General features: G+C 44.4%; 1 protein-coding gene across 9 annotated transcripts in view; it reads right to left on the bottom strand.

Annotated features, from left to right (window-relative positions):
- Numb (NUMB endocytic adaptor protein) overlaps positions 1-5,472 on the bottom strand; it is a 129,418-nt gene extending 123,946 nt beyond the window's left edge. For 6 of the 9 annotated variants that reach the window (XM_057782222.1, XM_057782223.1, XM_057782220.1 and 3 more), the window contains exon 1: positions 5,213-5,378. The gene's annotated coding sequence lies outside the window, so the exon portion shown is untranslated. The other 3 variants (XM_057782221.1, XM_057782225.1, XM_057782224.1) reach the window with 3 other exon arrangements.
- Between the last annotated feature and the right edge of the window lie 12,812 nt (positions 5,473-18,284).

Here is an 18,284-nt window from a genome sequence, read left to right as displayed (position 1 = left end):
AGTAGTAGTAAAGCCTTTAATCCCAGCACTCAGAGAGGCAGAGGCAGGAGGATCTCTGTGAGTTCAAGGCCAGCCTGGTCTACAGAGAGAGGACAGGCTCCAAAGCTACAGAGAAACCCTATCTTGAAAAACAAAAGAATAAATAAATAAAGTTTAAAAAATTTAAAAGATGCCCAGGAATCATCCTAAGTACCTTTAGGGCTAGAACTAAATCTCAGTGTTTAACATTTGCCTTGCACATACAAAGCCATGAGTTTAACTTCCAGCACCTCAAAAAATAATTAACAAAAATAAGAAAAAGAAATAAAAGCATAAGGTAGCAACAAACAAGTGAAGAGAGGTATAGGGTACAGCTCAATAGTAGAATATTTGCTTAGTGTGTGTGAGGCCCTGGTTTTGATCTCCAGTACTTCAAAAACAAAACAGAAACAATGAAATGTCTTGTCCAGTAAGAAACTTGTTGCCAAGTCTGCACACAAATACACAATTTAAAAATATAACAAAAAAAAAAGTAAAGAGATTAAGCTTTTGGTGGAGAGAAAGGGGAAGTCACTGAATATTAATGGCTAACACAAAAGTTCCTTGGTTAATCCTGAGACTTCTTATAAATTCACATGGCTGAGGTAAGGCTGTATCAGTGCTGCCTAGCATACTCAAGGCTCTGGGTTATATCACCAGCACTAAGAGATAAGGGAAGCAATAAATCTAGACGGCACTGCCCAGGGTCTCATCGTCCAGGCCTCCAAACCTCAGTCTATTTACTTGCACCCTAGCATTATTTCCCGAGTGGAAGAAAACAAAAGAGTTCCGGGAAGCAGCAGAAACTGGAGAGCACTAAGAATGAGTCCATGCAGAAAGCTGCAAATAGGATCGCCCCCCTTTACATATGTCACCCCAGGAAAACTGCCAACGCTCGCTCCTCTCGCCACACTTCCTGCAAATCCTCCAGACTCTTCCTTGAGCATGCCAGGATTCTCATTCTCCCTTAATTTCAGCCCTCCTTTTCCATCAAGATTTCAAAGTGCACAGTTTGTACAAACTATATACAAAATCCCTCTCCCCTGGGTCTTACTTCTGAATATATATCCTAAAACCTTGTAGAGTATTTCTTCACCTAGTGATTAAATTCAAAATATGCTACAAAATCAAAATTTCTAATAATAAACTTTAAAAAGCTTCTCAAGTACTTTATTGACCAAAATAGTTTTCAAAAAGTTGGTAAATCGGGCGGTGGTGGCGCACGCCTTTAATCCCAGCACTTGGGAGGCAGAGGCAGGTGGATCTCTGTGAGTTCGAGACCAGCCTGGTCTACAGAGCTAGTTCCAGGACAGGCTCCAAAGCCACAGAGAAACCCTGTCTCGAAAAACCAAAAAAAAAAAAAAAAAAAAAAAAAAAAAAAGTTGGTAAATTTACTACAGAATCTTTTCTGATAGAGGGAGCTTGTGCTTTTACAAACTGGATTCTCAGGCACCAACATTTACAAGGATTTGTGGTATGAGCAGCTGAGACAAGGCGGCAGAAAAGGCGGAACAGAAGCTATTATAATGGAGGGAAAGACCTACCTGAAATAGAAAATCAAATAATTAACTACTACTAATTAAAACTACATTTAAAAATCACTTGTCCAAATAAGCCTTGATAAGTGAAAGTGAGTCTCTTTCTTTGGGATTTAGAATCTATCATTTATTCAATGTCAGATTAATAAATTTCATTGTAAAATAAGTTGAGCGATCAAAGCTATTTCTAGATAAGTATGATTAAATTATGGGTGAATAATACAATTACTGATTAAAGTCCAGTTATTAAAGCAAGTAATCTAAGTGTTCAACGTCCAACATTAAAAGAACTTTTGCATTTTTCTCCACACTTAAGACTTTAATTTTCCCATCCGTTAGTACAGCTCTACACAAACATACAAAGACTTAAAGGACAATCACACTAGTGGTAGGAATACTGCATTTAAGTCAATGTAAAAAACTGAATATTTTTGGAAGTTTGTCCACACCACCCCAACCCCCAAATAGTAAATTTATTTTGTGAAGAGACTATTTTTGAAATCAAACATAAAATGGTTGTTTTCTGGCCTTCTATTTAGAATTTTTTTGGAATCAAAATTTTAGTTTGGAACCATCTGAAATAGAATTTAAAAGGGGGGGAACTAAAAAAAATATTGATACAAAGCTGCAGCAATATTTCTTCACAATTTCATAAAACATTAATGAAAGGTTACATAATCCTCTGGATTAAAGATTTTTTAAAGGGAACTGCAAGGATCACCTTTTTCAGTTTTCAAACTGCCTTCTTTATTCTTATAGCCATAAAAACAGAACTAAATCAATTCCATCTAGTTTGAAAATAAGTCATCTAGCTTTCAATTTTGCTTTGTTTTTGCTGTTATTGTTGCTGTTGTTTGAGAAAATGGCTCACCAGGTGAGGTAGTACATGCCTTCAACTCCGGTACTCAGGAGGCAGAGGCAGGTGAGTTCTTGAATTCCAGGTTAGCCTGGTCTACAGAGCCAGTCCCAGAACAGGCAGGGCTACACAGAGAAACCCTGTTTCAAAAAACAAACAAAAAAGAAAAGAAAGAGAGAAGGGTTTGCTATGTGACCCAGGCTAGCCTTCCACTAACATCAATTCCCCTGCTTCATCCTCCCAAGTGTCTGAATTATAATTGTGCACCATCATGCCTGGCAGCTGTCTGGTTTTCTAGAGGAAAAACTAACCCAAGAGTAGCTCAAAACACTCACACTTATTACAGCTTTAAATGCCTACTGCAAATTACATTTAGGTTCCTCAAGCAAGTTAGGCTTACAAAGTACAATGAACCTAGTTCACTCGGGGAAATTAAAACCCACCAAGACAAAAGCTCCTTTACAGCAAACAAGTGCCACAGTGGTTAAGCTTCTACCCCATCTGTGCTCCTTCTCTTTCCCCACCCAACCTCCAACTTGGTTTTTGAAGACTGATCTCATTCTCAGGCCCAATCTGGCCACTATCTTCCAGCAATCCTCCTGTCTCAGAGGTGCTGAGATTAGTCTCTAAAAATAAGCTATCTTTTCTCTCTTGAAATGTTTATTTTGTGTTTGTTTATCTTTCATACGTTAGTTGCTTGATGTTAGTATGTCTGTACATGTGTCTTTTACAGTACAATGGTTAAAGAAAGAAACACTGGTAAACATGAAGCCATCTGAGAAACAGCAGTCTCTGTGCCTTGACTTCCTCTTAAGTACTCATGCCAAAGGCTCTCAACATCCAAGAGTTCCACAGAATCAGAAGCACAATACAATAGACAAGATCAAACTGACTATCACCACCCGAGAACTACCATAAAACAAAGATAAATAACTTGGTCCATTATTATTGAAGGGTTGCGTCTGCCACACTGCATAATGCCAGTTTGTCAAACTTCTCTGAAGTTTGTAAGAAATATATTTTACATTGTGACCTAAAACATATGGGTACAAGAAGCTTCCCTAAAGAATATTTTTCTTCACCAAATGCAAGACTAGTGTATCCTGTCTTACTTTCAATGCTGGTGGTACAGTAATGGTACAATAAATTACTAAGTAATCATAATCCAATTTTAAAAAGAAAGTAAAAAAATATTCTGGGATTGGAGCAGTAGCACTCAGTGACAGAGCCCATGCCTAGTGAGTGTGAGGTAGAGTATCATTCACAGTACTGGGGGGATACCCGTGGTAATAAGATGTTCTCTCAATCCCCCCCCTCAATAATTTGCTTCTATTATCCCTTCAGCAAGACGGGCAGATACCCGGTATTTTAAGGTTACTGATTACTACTGTTTTTCATTAAAGCAAGGTGTTCTCAGAGTATGATCCCTTGAAGAACATAAAGCATCTCTTTAGATAACTACAAATTCTTGGACCCCACCCTAGGCCTACTGAATCAGAAGCCTAAGGTGGAGCAAACTAAACAGTACCAAGCCAGAATGCAACTGCGTTTAAAATCTCAGATCTTTCTGTGTAACAATCCAGTCCTGAGTTCTGCACCAGTCACTATTCCAAAAGTTCTACAAATACCTAAATTGTTTTGAAATGCCTATGATTCCAGCACTCAGGAGACAGAGGCAGAGTCTGAGTTCAAGGCTCTCCTGGACTAAATAAAAAACAGTCATGGCTGCAGAATGAGACCCTGTCTCAAAAATGAATGAATGAATAAATAAACAAATACGATTTAAACCCCATGAAAACTGTTAGTATTGCCAGGTGAATGATGGTCCAAAGAATTTTTATTTTCAGTTTAGCAGGGCATGCCTATCCAGTTGATGAATATCCCCTTTCTGATCAAGTCACAGGTTCACTCCTTTAGTTCAGCTACTCCTCCCCTTTTCCTCTCAAATTCCCCATTCTGTTGATGTCCTTATTTTCCAGTATTTTCGCTGTCATTCTAAAAGTAACTTCTAAAGCCCTAGCCTCCAAGACACTTTAACCTTGCTTTTAAGGGCAGCGTGGCTGGTCCTGGTTGGCATATTTGTAGAATTAATTTCTCCTCTTTTTCGGAAACCCTCTCTGGTACCATTGTTAATCAGCTGTCCTGGCCAGCTTCCACAAGACCACTCACCCACGGCCGGGCAAGTTTCCCCAGATCTAACTAACTCCCTTCCTCCAGGGAAATTACTCTTCCCCTCTTACCTCCATCCCTTTTTGCTTAGGGGAACTTCCACTTTCCCGCTGAACCCTTACCCTAGTCTCAGATCCCAACTCCTAACGCTCGAAGCCTTCACTCTGAGGGTCTTCAGTCCCGACTCCAGTTCCAGACCCGCTGTGGGGGGCAGGGCGCGGCGGTCCCACCCCAGCAGTTAGTTCAAGGTCTCCACCCCGCAGACCCTTCCTCCTCCGACCGCTGCTGCCCTTCGGGGGGGGGGGTTCGCACCCCACTAGGTGCCTTTCCTCCGCTCCGTGTCACCCCGGACCCCGGCCTCCCTGGGTCTCCCCACCTCTCTCCGACAGGGGCCACTCCCAGTTCTCTCGGTCCCTACGGCTCCCAGCACACCGAGAAGCCCCGGGAGCCCCTCGTCTCTCCGGCCCCAGGGCCGCTCGCTCCGGGTGGCCCCCGCTCGCACACCCCAGGCGCTCGGTCTCTTCGGGAAGCCGAGCACACGCCGGCCTCCCGTCACTGACCTCCGGACCGAGCCGCTGGTTTGCCCAGGGGACCTCCCGGCCTGGCCCGCCGGGGTCCCGTACCAACCTACCTTCCCGACTAGAACTCCGTCGGCAGGAAACCAGTCGCTCTCCCGCCGCGCCGCGCCCGGCCCCGACGCGACCCGGCCCGCAGCCCCGGCCCGCGGCCTCTGCCTTCGGAACGCAAAGCTAGAGTTTCCGGCCAGCTACCGCCTCCGCACCTCAGTCCCGCCTCGCCCGCACTCACCTGCCGCTGGCCCTGCACAACTCCGGCGCCTCACACTCTATCTACCTCCGCCGCCAGTAGCCACTAAGCGCCACCACCTCCCCCATGACAACAGGCCCGCCCCATACCACACTTCCAACTTATCCATTGGATGGAGGGGCGGCGGCTCTCTGCTACGATTGGTTGACAATTTCTGCCCGTCATCGTCTCTGTACCGCCCCTTTTCCTGGACGGGGTCTTCGCCCCCGCCCGGACCTGGACCGGCCTAGATCAAGCTTTAGTTGTAATTGGTTGATGATTGGGCAGTTCGGAGTTATGATAGGCTACTGACAGTGTCTGTTAGCTTAACTGACAAGGGGTGTGATGGCCGCGGTTGGTTCAAGCCCTGTGCACAGTTTGGTTGCGCAGTAGAAAGCGAAGAAGGGGCAGACGCTCACGTCCGAGGTTACCGGGAAGGGTTAACTCTTTGTTGTGGGGCTGGCGCTGTAAACTCTTCCTTCTCCTGTTCTCTTCCTACAAGGGGAAGCATCTCTGCCAGCTTACGGTGGTAGCGTTTGCAAAACACCGACTTCAGAGGTTGTGTTTAAGAACGGTCTAATTCCTCAGCAGAAAGGTATTTCATAGATGAAAAATTGACTCGTGTTTTCTTGAAGTTTCCTTGAAGTTCTTTCCGGTAGTCTCCAAGCTTCAGGTTAGGGCAAAGCGCGGCCCTTTCTGAAGCAGCAGTCTGCTTCCATTGCGATTATAAATACCGTCCAGAAACTGAACTGTCTGTCATAGTGAGAGTTCTCCAGCTTCCAGACCCACTCTCCTGGATCTGCCAAGTGACCAAATAAACCATCAGCAAGTTTTGAATAAACGTGCAGCGACTTACCCTTATGGTGCTTTGGAAACGAGAATTTCGCCCCCCACCCCTTCCTTACAGTACTTGACTTTTAAGTTCAGCAATTCTTAAATAGCATTACTAGCTGTCTGGCAGATACTAACGTCCGCGCCCCCCCCCCAAATCAATCTCAATCTCTCTCTCTCTCTCTCTCTCTCTCTCTCTCTCTCTCTCTCTCTCTCTCTCTCTCTCTCTCTCTCCCTCCCTCCCTCCCTCCCTCCCTCCTTCCCTCCCTCCCTCTCTCTCTCTCTCTCTCTCTTCTGTCCCTTAGTTCCTTCCTCCTACCGCCTTCTCTCCCTGTCCTATTCCTAAGGCTGATATTAACGTCTACCCCCCTCCCTCCTTCCTCCTCTTGCTCCTTTCCCTCCCTCTCTACCTCTCCTATTCCTAGCAGTCTAAATTAGAACCATTGAATGAATTGCAGAGTTTTTTTTTTTATTCCCCTCACTTGGTACAATACACGAGAATAAGAGCATTTCTTATTCATTTGGGTACAAATCCCAGTAGGCATTTTTGAGAAATCTGGTGTTGCTATAAAAACTCTCTGCTCCTAGAAATACATTCATCATTAGCTTTCTCTGCTTTTCTTTTTCATTCCTACCACTTTTCCGGCTCCTAAATAAGAAAATGCTGGCCTGATTACCCTTTCAGTTTCTAAGTCAAATTTAAATATGCCTTCTCTACAACTTCACCTGGAATATGCAAACCTGTGGTGATAAATTTAAGGAGGCCTGTACTCTCAGATACAAGGCCTCATGTTGAAGGCCTTCCTGTGGAACCAGGAGTGGACTTTGGAAATTTTGTACTTTGCCCCTGCCTTTTTGCTGTAACTCATTGCCCCATATCTCTTCTATTTATTAACCTTCTACCCTTTGCAGAGCAAGCTAACCATAATCTAAAACTGTACAGCTTGTTATTGGGGGTGGGGAAGCTGCCTATTTTCTAACCTATATTTTTAGTTGAATTTAAATCAACTGCACATTTCTATCATCAAACTAAGCGGAAATTATTCCTCCAGTAACTATGCATAGCAATAAGGTGTTTTTTTTTCCTAGTTATCTTCCGGAACCTTCTTTCCCTTTCTCTCATCCTCACCTTCCAATTTAGAAATAACCTCCCATTCAATTCAGTGACTCATAGAAAATCCATAAAAGGAAAGTGGAAAAGCCAAAATAACTTCAGAGATATCTGAATCATTTCACCGAAGGAAAGACCATGCACTGACCACGGTAAGATAGAAGGCAAGACTCAGGACCTGATAAGACATCTCATAACACATGAAGTAACATGTGCAAATAGGAAGCTGCCCGGTGAGAGTGCAACAGCCACACATCCTTTTACACAGCCTTTTCATGTGTCGCTAGCAGCCTCCTTCTGTCTAGCCTTGGCGGTGTGCCGCACTACCAATTTTAGAGCAAGTTAGAAGGCAATTAATGTCCTAGCAGATAGGAAACAATAACGTCATAGGAGGGCCTGGCCATTATTATGGTGCTTTGGGTAATAATGGCTCTAGCACAGCCACGGTGACTAGGTGCCATCCAGAACATAGAATTAGGCCAGTCTCATTAGGGGACTCGCCATCTAAGTTTGGGGGCTCCAACTGCTGCCACAAAAGTTGGTGGATAATTGCCACAGAGGTCAGCCACTCATTAGTTCAACCACTAAGAACAAGGTTTTCCTGAGTGCTTTTGGCCATTGCTACACATCTTCTTCTGTCATTCCCCTCTGTAAAACAGGAGAACATTTAAAATAAATGCAGATGAACAGCAAGAGGGAAAACTTTAAATAAAGAAGGCCACAAGATACAAACTTTTCAGGGTGTAGTGGCACACACTTGTAATCCCAATACTTGGAGACAGAAGTAGATTGATCTCTATGAGTTCGAAGCTAGCCTGGTCTATACAAGTTCCAGGACAGGCAAGACAGAGAAACCCTGCCTTGAAAAACAAAAACTAGCCAATGAAAAGACATATACTTTGAAATAACAAAAAGTTGTGTTATCAAAACTATGCAGTACCAGGGAGAGTCTTGTTTGAACCCTGCGTTTCGATTTTATGCACACAAGGTACCGTCATAACCCCACCAGGTCTCCTTTTCCTCCCAGAGCTGTGTACCTCCCACACCGCAGCCCCCACGGCCTTAGGAAGCTCCAGCCCTGGAGCTGCTGGTTGCAGCTTTGTGGTTATGTAGCTGCCAGTGTAGGCCACGCAGGTGCTGTCTGTCCGGAACCTCTTGATTCAGACCATGATGGCAGGTGTGGTAGAGGCAAACATATCTTTCATAAACACTGACTGAGTGGAGAATGGAGGGTTTGGTGTGGCACCCCAATATCTGAGGAGTACTTTCGTATGCCCCGGGGCCTTCACAGACACTGGTGCTGTTTCCTTCTGCCTTCTTTCTACAGTGTCATGTTCCAAGGGGGACAACATCCAAGTCAGGTTTGTTTGTTTGTTTGTTTGTTTGTGGTTTTTTGTTTTTTTATTTGTTTGTTTTTGTTTGTTTGTTTGGTCTAAAGGAGCAAAATCCCACTTGGGATAGCTCTATTTCTTGCCTGTGGAATTCTTCAACTCTCCCACCCCCACTTCTAGACACAATTCCAGCTCCAAATGGCTTAGGGAAGTAAATCACTCTGAAAGCCGACAAGGGCCAGAGTTACCTGCCACCAGCAGTTGGAGGCAAGCCAAGATGACCTGCTAAGAGGTGGTTTCCTGAGGTAGGGATCTCAGACGGTAGAGGCTAACAAGGAGGAAGGGATAGAAAGACAAGAGGGAGTTGGGGAGGAGAAAGAGGGAAGGAAGAAGGAGAGAGAAAGGGAAGAGAGCAGGCCTGAGAGGAGAAGGTAAGGAAAGCTAGGATACTTACCGGAAGCCCATGGGTACTGAGCCAGCTTGGGGGCCTGCCCCTCCCAGTGCTGTCTGTGGACTTTATACCGGCTTGCATAAGAGTGGACATAAATACAGTGTCTGCCACCAGCTACAGGAGGCTGCAGCCTTTGGCACTCCTGTTCCGTCACCTCTGGGAAACCCTCCCCGAGTTCAAAACCTACTGGTCTGGCAGCTGATCATTCAGTCAACCCAAGAACATGTCTTCTTTACCAAAGTAAACTGTGGCTGAACACAGGGAGAAGATTGTACCATCCCATGCTGAAGAATTTCTAGTATGTGGAAGGGCCAAGCTGTTTTCCGGGCTGGAGCCAGGCGCTGTAGTTCAAAGTTCAAGGCTGTTTCATGGACAAGAAGGGGAAGGGGAGTCTATGGGAGGGGCTGTTCTCACGTGCAGAACACAGTCGCTTTCTTGTTCCAGAGTGCCTGTGACTTTTAAATGCCATACCATGCCTTATTAGTAAACATTCATTTTTGTCCTCAAGAAAAATGGCGTGCCCCTTCTGCCAGAACTGCACGTGACAGGTAAAATAGTGTGCTTACTTATAAAATAAAGGGTTAGCTCATAGTGTGGCCATTGTGCTATTGAAAGGGGTCCCTGGTTACTATCATGAAATCTATGGGTGGATCAGCTATTCTTCAACAGCAGGGAGTGGACCAAGCAAAGTACTTAGCGCCATTTAAACTTTTGTCCATCCCTGTTTTACATGCGTGCAAGAGCGTTTCCTGGAAACATGGCTACTTTCCAAAGATCTCTCCGAGCAGAATGCCTTCTAGGACTCTCAGGTCCCAGTCACATGGAACCTTACAAGAAAGTAAATTTTAACCTGGCCTTTTCTTACTTTGTTTTGTTTGAGACCTGGTCTCACCCTGTAGGTCTCACCCAGGCTATTCTCCAGCTTAACGGCAATCCTCCTGCCTTAGCTCTTCAAGTACTGGGACTGAAGGTATGCACCGCCATTCCAGGCTTGAAGTAATAGTATCTTGACTCTAACACACACGCCATATTCACTCATGATTTTGGTTCTGCCGTTTACAAACCATAACTGTGACTTTGGGAAAATTGATTCATCTCCCTAAGCTTCGGTTTCTCATTTCCAAAGAGAAATGTGTATTCGCTATCTTTTGCTGTATACACTAATCACCCTACGATTTAGTAGCTTAAAACAACAATTATTATTTCATAGTTTCTTTGTGCTGCTCATGCTGCTTTGCTGTGTCCTCTGGCTCTGGATCGCTCCTAAAGTTGAGGTGATTCTGTGCCTCTTACTTCTTGGCTCGCTTGCTTAGTCTCTGGCAGGGTTAAGTTCCTCACAGAATTTACCATGAAGCCTTAGTTCCTCAGGAAATGTGGACAGCCGGCCTCCATCTTTAGGACATCTCTGAACCTTGCCTCAGAGATTTTATGGATCATGATGTAACAGGGCAGCTTACTTCATCAGTGTAAGCAGGAAGGCCAGAGAGAAAATGCCAGCAAGACCGAGGTTAACAGTCCTTTGTACCCCGATCAAAGAAGTTATGGCCCATCACTTTTATCACATCCTTTAGTTAATAGTATGCTGCTAAGCCCCGCCTACATTTAAGGGGAGGAGCTCACACAGTATATGGACACATCAGGAGGGCCATTATCAGAACTAGCCTACTGTCAGGTAATAATAAGTCTTAACTGTACGGCTCGTTTAAAAATGAGAAGAGAGAATATATGCAACTCAGGGCCAATGTATATAAGGCAACGTGCAATGCAACACATATGCAACTATTATTTCTATTAATGTCATTACTGAGTGTGTATAGTGACTGTTTTTTCTCTCCTGGCTTTTAGAAGGAAACCTTTTATGAGGAATAAATGAGATAATATAACATCACCCAATCCTGACATCGTAACTATTTAATAGCCATTAGTAATTGTTTAACATTATTAGTGTGTCATACTTATTTTCTTCAAGCTATTGGAAGGACATGCTATCAACGCTGGTGACTTTTATAGTTTGGTCTAATTCCCATATGTTGTATTCCATTTTTCAGTGAACAGCCTACACTTGCCAGGGCCCAATTCTGGGTTTAGGCTTCATAAACTATGACCAACAAAATTATAACCTGGTCTAATTTTCTGTGTGTGCCTTCTACAAAGGAGGGTCCCCTCAGAGCCTGCAAGACAGGCTAATCATGAGAGCTCCTCCAATTCACAGAAGCGGGTGCATCTGGCTCTGTCCAGATTCTGGTGAAGAGGGAGTGTCCCAGGAAGAACAAGCAGCGACTTAAGCTAGTCACTGTGGATTCTGAGTCAATCCTCCGCTGAGGACCACACTGGGCTGGAGGTATCCAGAACCGTGAGATGAAACTGGGCAATGAACAGCGATTTCACAGGTAGAAAATTGTAAGGAGAGTCCAATTTGCAACATGATCACCAGAAGATCAGCGTGGATCTGGCAGAGCTGGGTTGAAGCTGGCGTCCTTAGAACGAAGGAAGATACTGGGGCTTGGCCTGTAGCCAGAGAAAGGAGGAACTATAATTAAGGAAACCCCATTATTTTGGCTTTGAGTCATTTCTCAAGGCTCACCCATGACTATTAGACAAGAAGACTTGTGGAGGGGAGGAGGATAAAATTACTGAACTATAAATGGTTCTTAAACTAAAACTTCTGTTCGAGCCCCAGCCTGAGCTACTTAGCAAAAACCACCAAATAAATAAATAAATAAATAAATAAATAAATAAATAAATAAATATAAAAGCAGAGCCAGTAAGACAACTCAGCAGGTGAAAGCACTAGCCATGCAAGTCTGGACCTTAGTTCAGAACTCACATAAGGGTGGAAGGACAGAACTGGCTCCTGAACCTTGGCCTCTGACCTTCACATACACGATGGCGTGTGCTTGCACAGGTACATGAATAAATTAAAATTAAAAAAAAACCCTCTGTAGATAGACAAAAGTCCAAGTCTTTGCAACTCGTTCCCTCTCATCTTTTCAGGCCAGAATAGCTATTAACCGCCATCACCCCGTCTCTTCCTCTTCCCCTCCCTCTTCTGCCATGCATATTACACATGTTCTACTCTACTGTGTTATACTAGCCTCACAAATAAACCCTTTAGGAATCTCCAGACTGGAGCTGTCTCCACATCCAGACTCATCTCTAGCAGCATCTGCAGCAGTATTTCACCTCAGAGCCCTATAAACAGTCCCAGATAATAGTGGTTCAAAATTGAGTCACCCGAGGGCCTAGGGATAGCACTGAGTCAGTAGCTGGCTTGTAGAGCACACACAAGCCGGTACCCTAAGTGTGGCGGTGTAATCTCAGCACTTTGGAGGTGGAAGGGAAGGGATCAGAAGTTCAAATTCATCTCTATCTGTATATCAAGTTCAAGGCCAGCCTGTTCTATCCAAGACCCTGTTTTTATTTACTATTGTTTTGTTTGTGGGAGATCTTTGGGTTTTTTTCAGTTGTTTGTTGTTTTGTTTTGGGTTTTTTTTTCTTCTTTTTTCTAATTATTTATTTATTTGTGCTTTTTTGAGACAGGCTTTCTCTGTGTAACAGTCCTGGCTGTCCTGGAACTTGCTTGGTAGATCAGGCTGGCCTTGAACTCACTGAGATCCGCCTGCCTCTGTCTCCCAAGTGCTGGGATTACAGGTGTGCACCACCACCGCCAGGCGAGATATTTGTTTTTTAAAACCCACAGATTTTTCTGAGCACCACTAACCCTGACTGCTTCGCCTCCTGACACATTTCCACCATTACTACCTTTGTTCACAGAAAGAGTCAAAGCAGAAGTTGCTGGGAGTAGGAAGGTATGGACCAATGTCAAGTTCCTCTTCCGGTGACTCTTATCTTTTCTTCCAGTTCTGTGTTTCTTTTGTTTGAGACAGAAGAGATTAGTGAGTTTCAATACCTCTTAATATTTTGAGAAGACCCCTGTCTGCCCCTTAGCAGACTGGCGGGTTTTAGAAGGGAAAGAGGACCGGCTGCCCATAGGGATGCTGCGTCAGTTTACTCTGCCTTTTCCTACACTACCAGGACAGCAGCTGCCTCTTGGTCTCGCCCTCAGGAAGTGGATCTAGAGGTTGGCTTTCTCTCTTTTCCTGTTAGTTTCCTGCACAGGGACATCAATGGCTTTTATCAGCAAGCGATAGAAAAGGATGTTGTCAGTCAAGTGGAGACAGACAAACCCATTTCCCATCACAGACACAGACCATCCTCATGGCTTAGGGAACTGGGTCTGGTTTTAGAAATTACAAAAGAGGTTTGTTTACTTGTGTGCATGTGGATATGTGAATGTGAGGTGTGTGTGTGTGTGTGCGCGCACGCATGCACGGACACATGTGGATGGAGAGCAGAGGTTGACAGTGTCTATCAGCCATCTTTCATTTCTTTTAACATTTCTTAGAATTATTTTATCTGTATGGGCGTTTTGCCCGTGTGTTTGTATAGGCACCACATGCTCGTCTGGTGCCTGCAAAAGTCCGAAGAGGGAGCTGAAACAGGAGAGCTAGAGTTAATGGACAGGCGTGAGGCAGTCACGGCTGCCAGAACCTGAACCTTAGGCCTCTGAAAAGGCAGAAAATGCTCTAAACCTCCGAGTCATTACTCTAGCTCCTAGGGTTTTTGAGATGAACCCTCTCCCAGTTTGGGCTAGACAGTCTGGCCAGCACGCTCCTGCTTTGTCTCCTAAGTGCTGGAATTATAAGCATGCACATCGCATGCCTGACTTTTTACACGGCTGCCAAGGCTCTGAACACAGGCTCTCATGTTTGCACAGCAAGTTTCTTACCGGCTGAGCCATTGCCTCAACCCTCGGAAGCTGCTCTCCTTGTCTGTTTCCCCGGTGCTGACTTCAATCTTCTTCCTGCAGTTCCTATTCTACCCCCTCTGCTCCCCTCCATCGATACAATCATTTTATCTTCCCCTGGAGTACAGTTTCACACTTTCCCAAAGTAGCTTCCCATTGGGTAGACGCAAAATTGGAGGCAAGGAATTGGCGTGTGAGCATGAAGAGGCAGCTTGGGGTTTGTTAAACTTTTTATTTCCTGGAACTCTTACAAATCACATAGCTTTTAACCTAAAGTTAGATTTCATTTGCTCAGCCCCACTCAGTCAACAGATCACCTTCAAAGATACTGTTGCCAGTGAGGCCCCAACATCACCTCTCAGCCACCGCTTGATTTTGTGTTTCTGTGCTACACACCTCCTATGTGGGTCAACTCACCCAGTTCCTGTCCATGCTTCGGTGTGTCACCTCCATGACACCAAGGATCATGTCCTTTCTGCTCATGACCGCCTCCCTCAAGGTCCAGCCATCAGCAGATGACTAAGTATTTAGGAAATGAATGAGTGAGTCAGGAACTGTCTCCAGGAGTAGTCTTGCCACAGTCATTTATTTTGGAGTCTTATAAAAAAAAAAAAAAAAAAAAGCATGTGCTTATTATCATTTCATGATCGGGGTGGTTATAGTAATTTGTAGGTAAAGGGACAGTGGTGGAGGCTGACTAAAGAAAGCTCCCCACTAACTAGTATGTGTGGGCCATTCCAGAACTTTGAATTGGGGATCCCACTGTCTGCTTCTATTGGACTTCTGTAGATAGAGCCGTTCCTTTGGGAAAATCCATGCAGAGTTGCCCACTGTCCTCCCTATTGCCGACACGAGGAAGAGGCAGAACTCAATTTCTCCTAACTCAGCAAAACCTTTCTGGTCTGAAATTAAAGATCAGGCCTCTCTCTGCGGCTTTCCTTTTTCAGGCGCTGAAGAGATTTCCCCATCTAAGGTCTGGGCTGAGTCACCGCTCCTCCAGCAAAAACAAGTTAACTTCCTTAGGATGGGGGCTGCAAGTGAAGCCTCAGCCTTCTAATCTCCTTCATCTTTTCAAGCCAAGGTTCACTGTCGAGGTCCCTCTTCTGGGAACTAGAGAGCAAGGCAAGAGAAAAACTGCAGCTCTGTTTCTCCCTTTCTCCCAAGCTCATGGTCTTTCTTTTGCCTTCTGCCCAGAAGAAGGAGGCTGGAGAGGAAGAAGGAAAAATAAGCCGGAGAACACAATTCTTTGATGCAAGAGGGATGGATGGCCTGGGCAGGGAGAGATAAATTGGGATGAATGGTAAGGAGACATGAAGAATCCCCGGAGAGTCTTCAACATTTCTCACATCCAGGACAGCTGAGGCACAGCCTAGTTGCCAAGACACCAGCAAACTCAAAAATGCAATCAGTGGGAAGCGATGACAACTGAGATGCTGGCAGATCTGATGTGGGGCCCTAGAAAAGCTGTGCCCTGTGGGAGCATCATAAACTGCGTCAGACTGGGTAGGCAAGAGAGGCAGTGGGCGTTCAGTGTGAGACCCTGAATCAGGATGCCTACACTATTTCCAGTTCAATGGCCAATTTGTGGGGAGAACCCCAGGCCAAAGATGAAGGGCAGTGATGTGGCTTAATCAGCTCCCTCGGGGATGGGCAATCTTTTCAGAATGCTTTGAAATCTCTAGATGAAAGGAAGGGCTAGGGAAGGCTATCATTACTTTGAGTTCTGATCATAGAGGAACCAGGGTGTTTTTGAGTTTCTGTATTGGAATCAGAGACCGAAGTATTTTCATCTTGGGTAGACTTGGCTTTTTTTCCTAATGCTATCAATTGACAACAGGATCAATAGCAAGGTTCCTAACCAGATCAGTGAGAGAGCTGGTTTAATGGATTAAGAACAGTTTGCATGGGGGCTGGAGAGATGGCTCAGAGGTTAAGAGCATTGCCTGCTCTTCCAAAGGTCCTGAGTTCAATTCCCAGCAACCACATGGTGGCTCACAACCATCTGTAATGAGGTCTGGTGCCCTCTTCTGGCCTGCAGGCATATACACAGACAGAATATTGTACTCATAATAAATAAATAAATAAATATTAAAAAAAAAAAGGGTTGTGTAAAAAAAAAAAAAAAAAAAAAAAACAGTTTGCAAAGCCTGGAATTAGGATCCCAGCAGTTCCAGGTTCAGTGAGAGACCCTGTCTCAAAATAATAAGGTGGGCGCCTTAATTGGGTAGGACACCCAACGTCTTTCTCTGGCCTGGCCTCTCTGCATGAACACAGGTTGCATACCCACACACACATGTACATACATGACACAAACACATGAGCATAGACACACATGTCCTTACCTGTACACACACACACACACACACACACACACACACGAAAATATAAGCCGGGTGGTGACACACACCTTTAATCCCAGCACTCGGGAGACAGAGACAGGCGGATCTCTGTGAGTTCGAGGCCAGCCTGTCTACAAGAACGAGTTCCAGAACAGACTCCGAGGCTACAGAGAAACGCTGTCTCAAAACAAAACAACAACAACAACAAAAAAAAAAAAAACAAAAGAAATAAGCAGAACCTTACCAGAAGACTGTAGCAATTCAAACAAGTTTTCCAGGCAGACTGGTTTTCACCAGACCAAACTTACCTAGAGGGACAATACACAGGCTACAACACTCCTCCCTCTTAGACTTTTACACGTACACAAAGGCTGCTTAAAAACTAGGACTTGGGCTAGATCTAGTGATATTGATATATGGGTCTCTGGAAGCTGAGGCAGGAGGATTACTAGAGACTAACCAGAGTCACATCAAAAGGTCCTATCTTGGGGACTGGAGAGACGGCTCAGTGGTTAAAGAGCACTGACTGTCCTTCCAGACGACCTGGGTTTAAATCCTAACACCCATATGGCAGCTCACAACTGTCTGTAACTCCAAGATCTGACAACTTCACACAGACATGCATGCAGGCAAACACCTAAAATAATAAAAATAAATAAATGCACATAAAATAATAAAAACAATTTTTTAAAAATAAAACGGGTCCTATCTCACACAGACAAAACAAAAACAACAAACCCACTTTGATTCACTGAAGGGTGCTTGGAGATTCTAGAATGTTTATGTCAAGTGTGGTTATGGTCAAATAGCCTAAATAAGTAAATGAACAAGAAGAAGAAAAGATGGTATGTGTAAACCAGAGCCTTGTGTTCGGCAGATCCATGATTTTGGTATTTTCTCTCTTGTTCATCCCTTTATACTTGACCAAGAATTCTCCATCACATTGCCTCTTCTCCCTCCTGTTCCCTAAAGCATCCAGACTATTGTTTCAAGGGACACCTGTGCTACAGAATTCTCTAGTGAAATGATTTTCCCTTCCTGATCTCTCCATTGCTAACAGGCTGACTTGACGCAAAACAGACCTTTAATCCGAGCCAGAGACAAGCTCATACTTGTTGGGATCCACCTAAGAAGCAGTGACTTCAGGTCATAGTCATCTTAGGGACAGGCACAATTTTTCAGCTCTTGCTTAAAATGAACAAAGGTCTAGCTTATGTAAACCAAAAAGATCTCAGGACTAGGCATGTGATGTAAGCTCTCAAGAGGGAGGAGCTGAGTCTAAGGATCATAAACACCATGGACAAAATGAATGTGGGGAATGTGGATGTCAAGTCCAGGATTTCAGTAGAGTTAGGCTTAGGATATATGTATGCAAGCATGCATGCATAATATACACATACACTGTACATATGCAAATTAGATAGATGGAAAGATAATGATAGATGAGAGAGAGAGAGAGGGAGAGAGAGAGAGAGAGAGATTGAGAGAGAGACTGCTTTAAGGTCTGGGTAGTAACTGTATAGAAGTCATTACCCAGAAAGGGGATATAACCAAAATACAAAAAAGATCTCAGTAAATTTATGTATTACAGTAGAGCTATGAATGAGCAAGGTTGTGTGGATGGTTAAGGAGCTACTTTGCAACACCGATCCTATGTGAGAACTCTAGGCTCCTCTACTAATTCCAGAGAATTCTATTGAGTTGGTTAAACTAGGGTCCAGGGACCTAATTATAACTGTGTTACCTGAATAACCTGTCCTCCAAGGCAAAAAAAAAAAAAAAAACCTATCAGAAGGCCAGAAGGCCCATAGATCTGACCTGGAAATCACTTTAACTAAAATACTTGGTTGGTTCACTCAGAGACAGACACGGCTGAGGACCTGGGGACAAGCTCCAGAGTAGCCATTAGATTCGGAATCTGTAGGTCAAATCAAGCAGTGTCCTAGTCTTCTGCTCTCTGGCTCAGTTAGAGTTTTCCTTTAAGGTCGGTGAGTCCTTCCCACCTCTGGAATGAGCCAGAGGCTCTTAG

The sequence above is a fragment of the Chionomys nivalis genome, chromosome 10 (genome assembly GCF_950005125.1).
Source record: "Chionomys nivalis chromosome 10, mChiNiv1.1, whole genome shotgun sequence".
NCBI classification, from domain to species: domain Eukaryota; kingdom Metazoa; phylum Chordata; class Mammalia; order Rodentia; family Cricetidae; genus Chionomys; species Chionomys nivalis.
The sequence above is the reverse complement of the archived record's forward strand: the minus strand, read 5'-3'. Positions and strand labels throughout refer to the sequence as shown.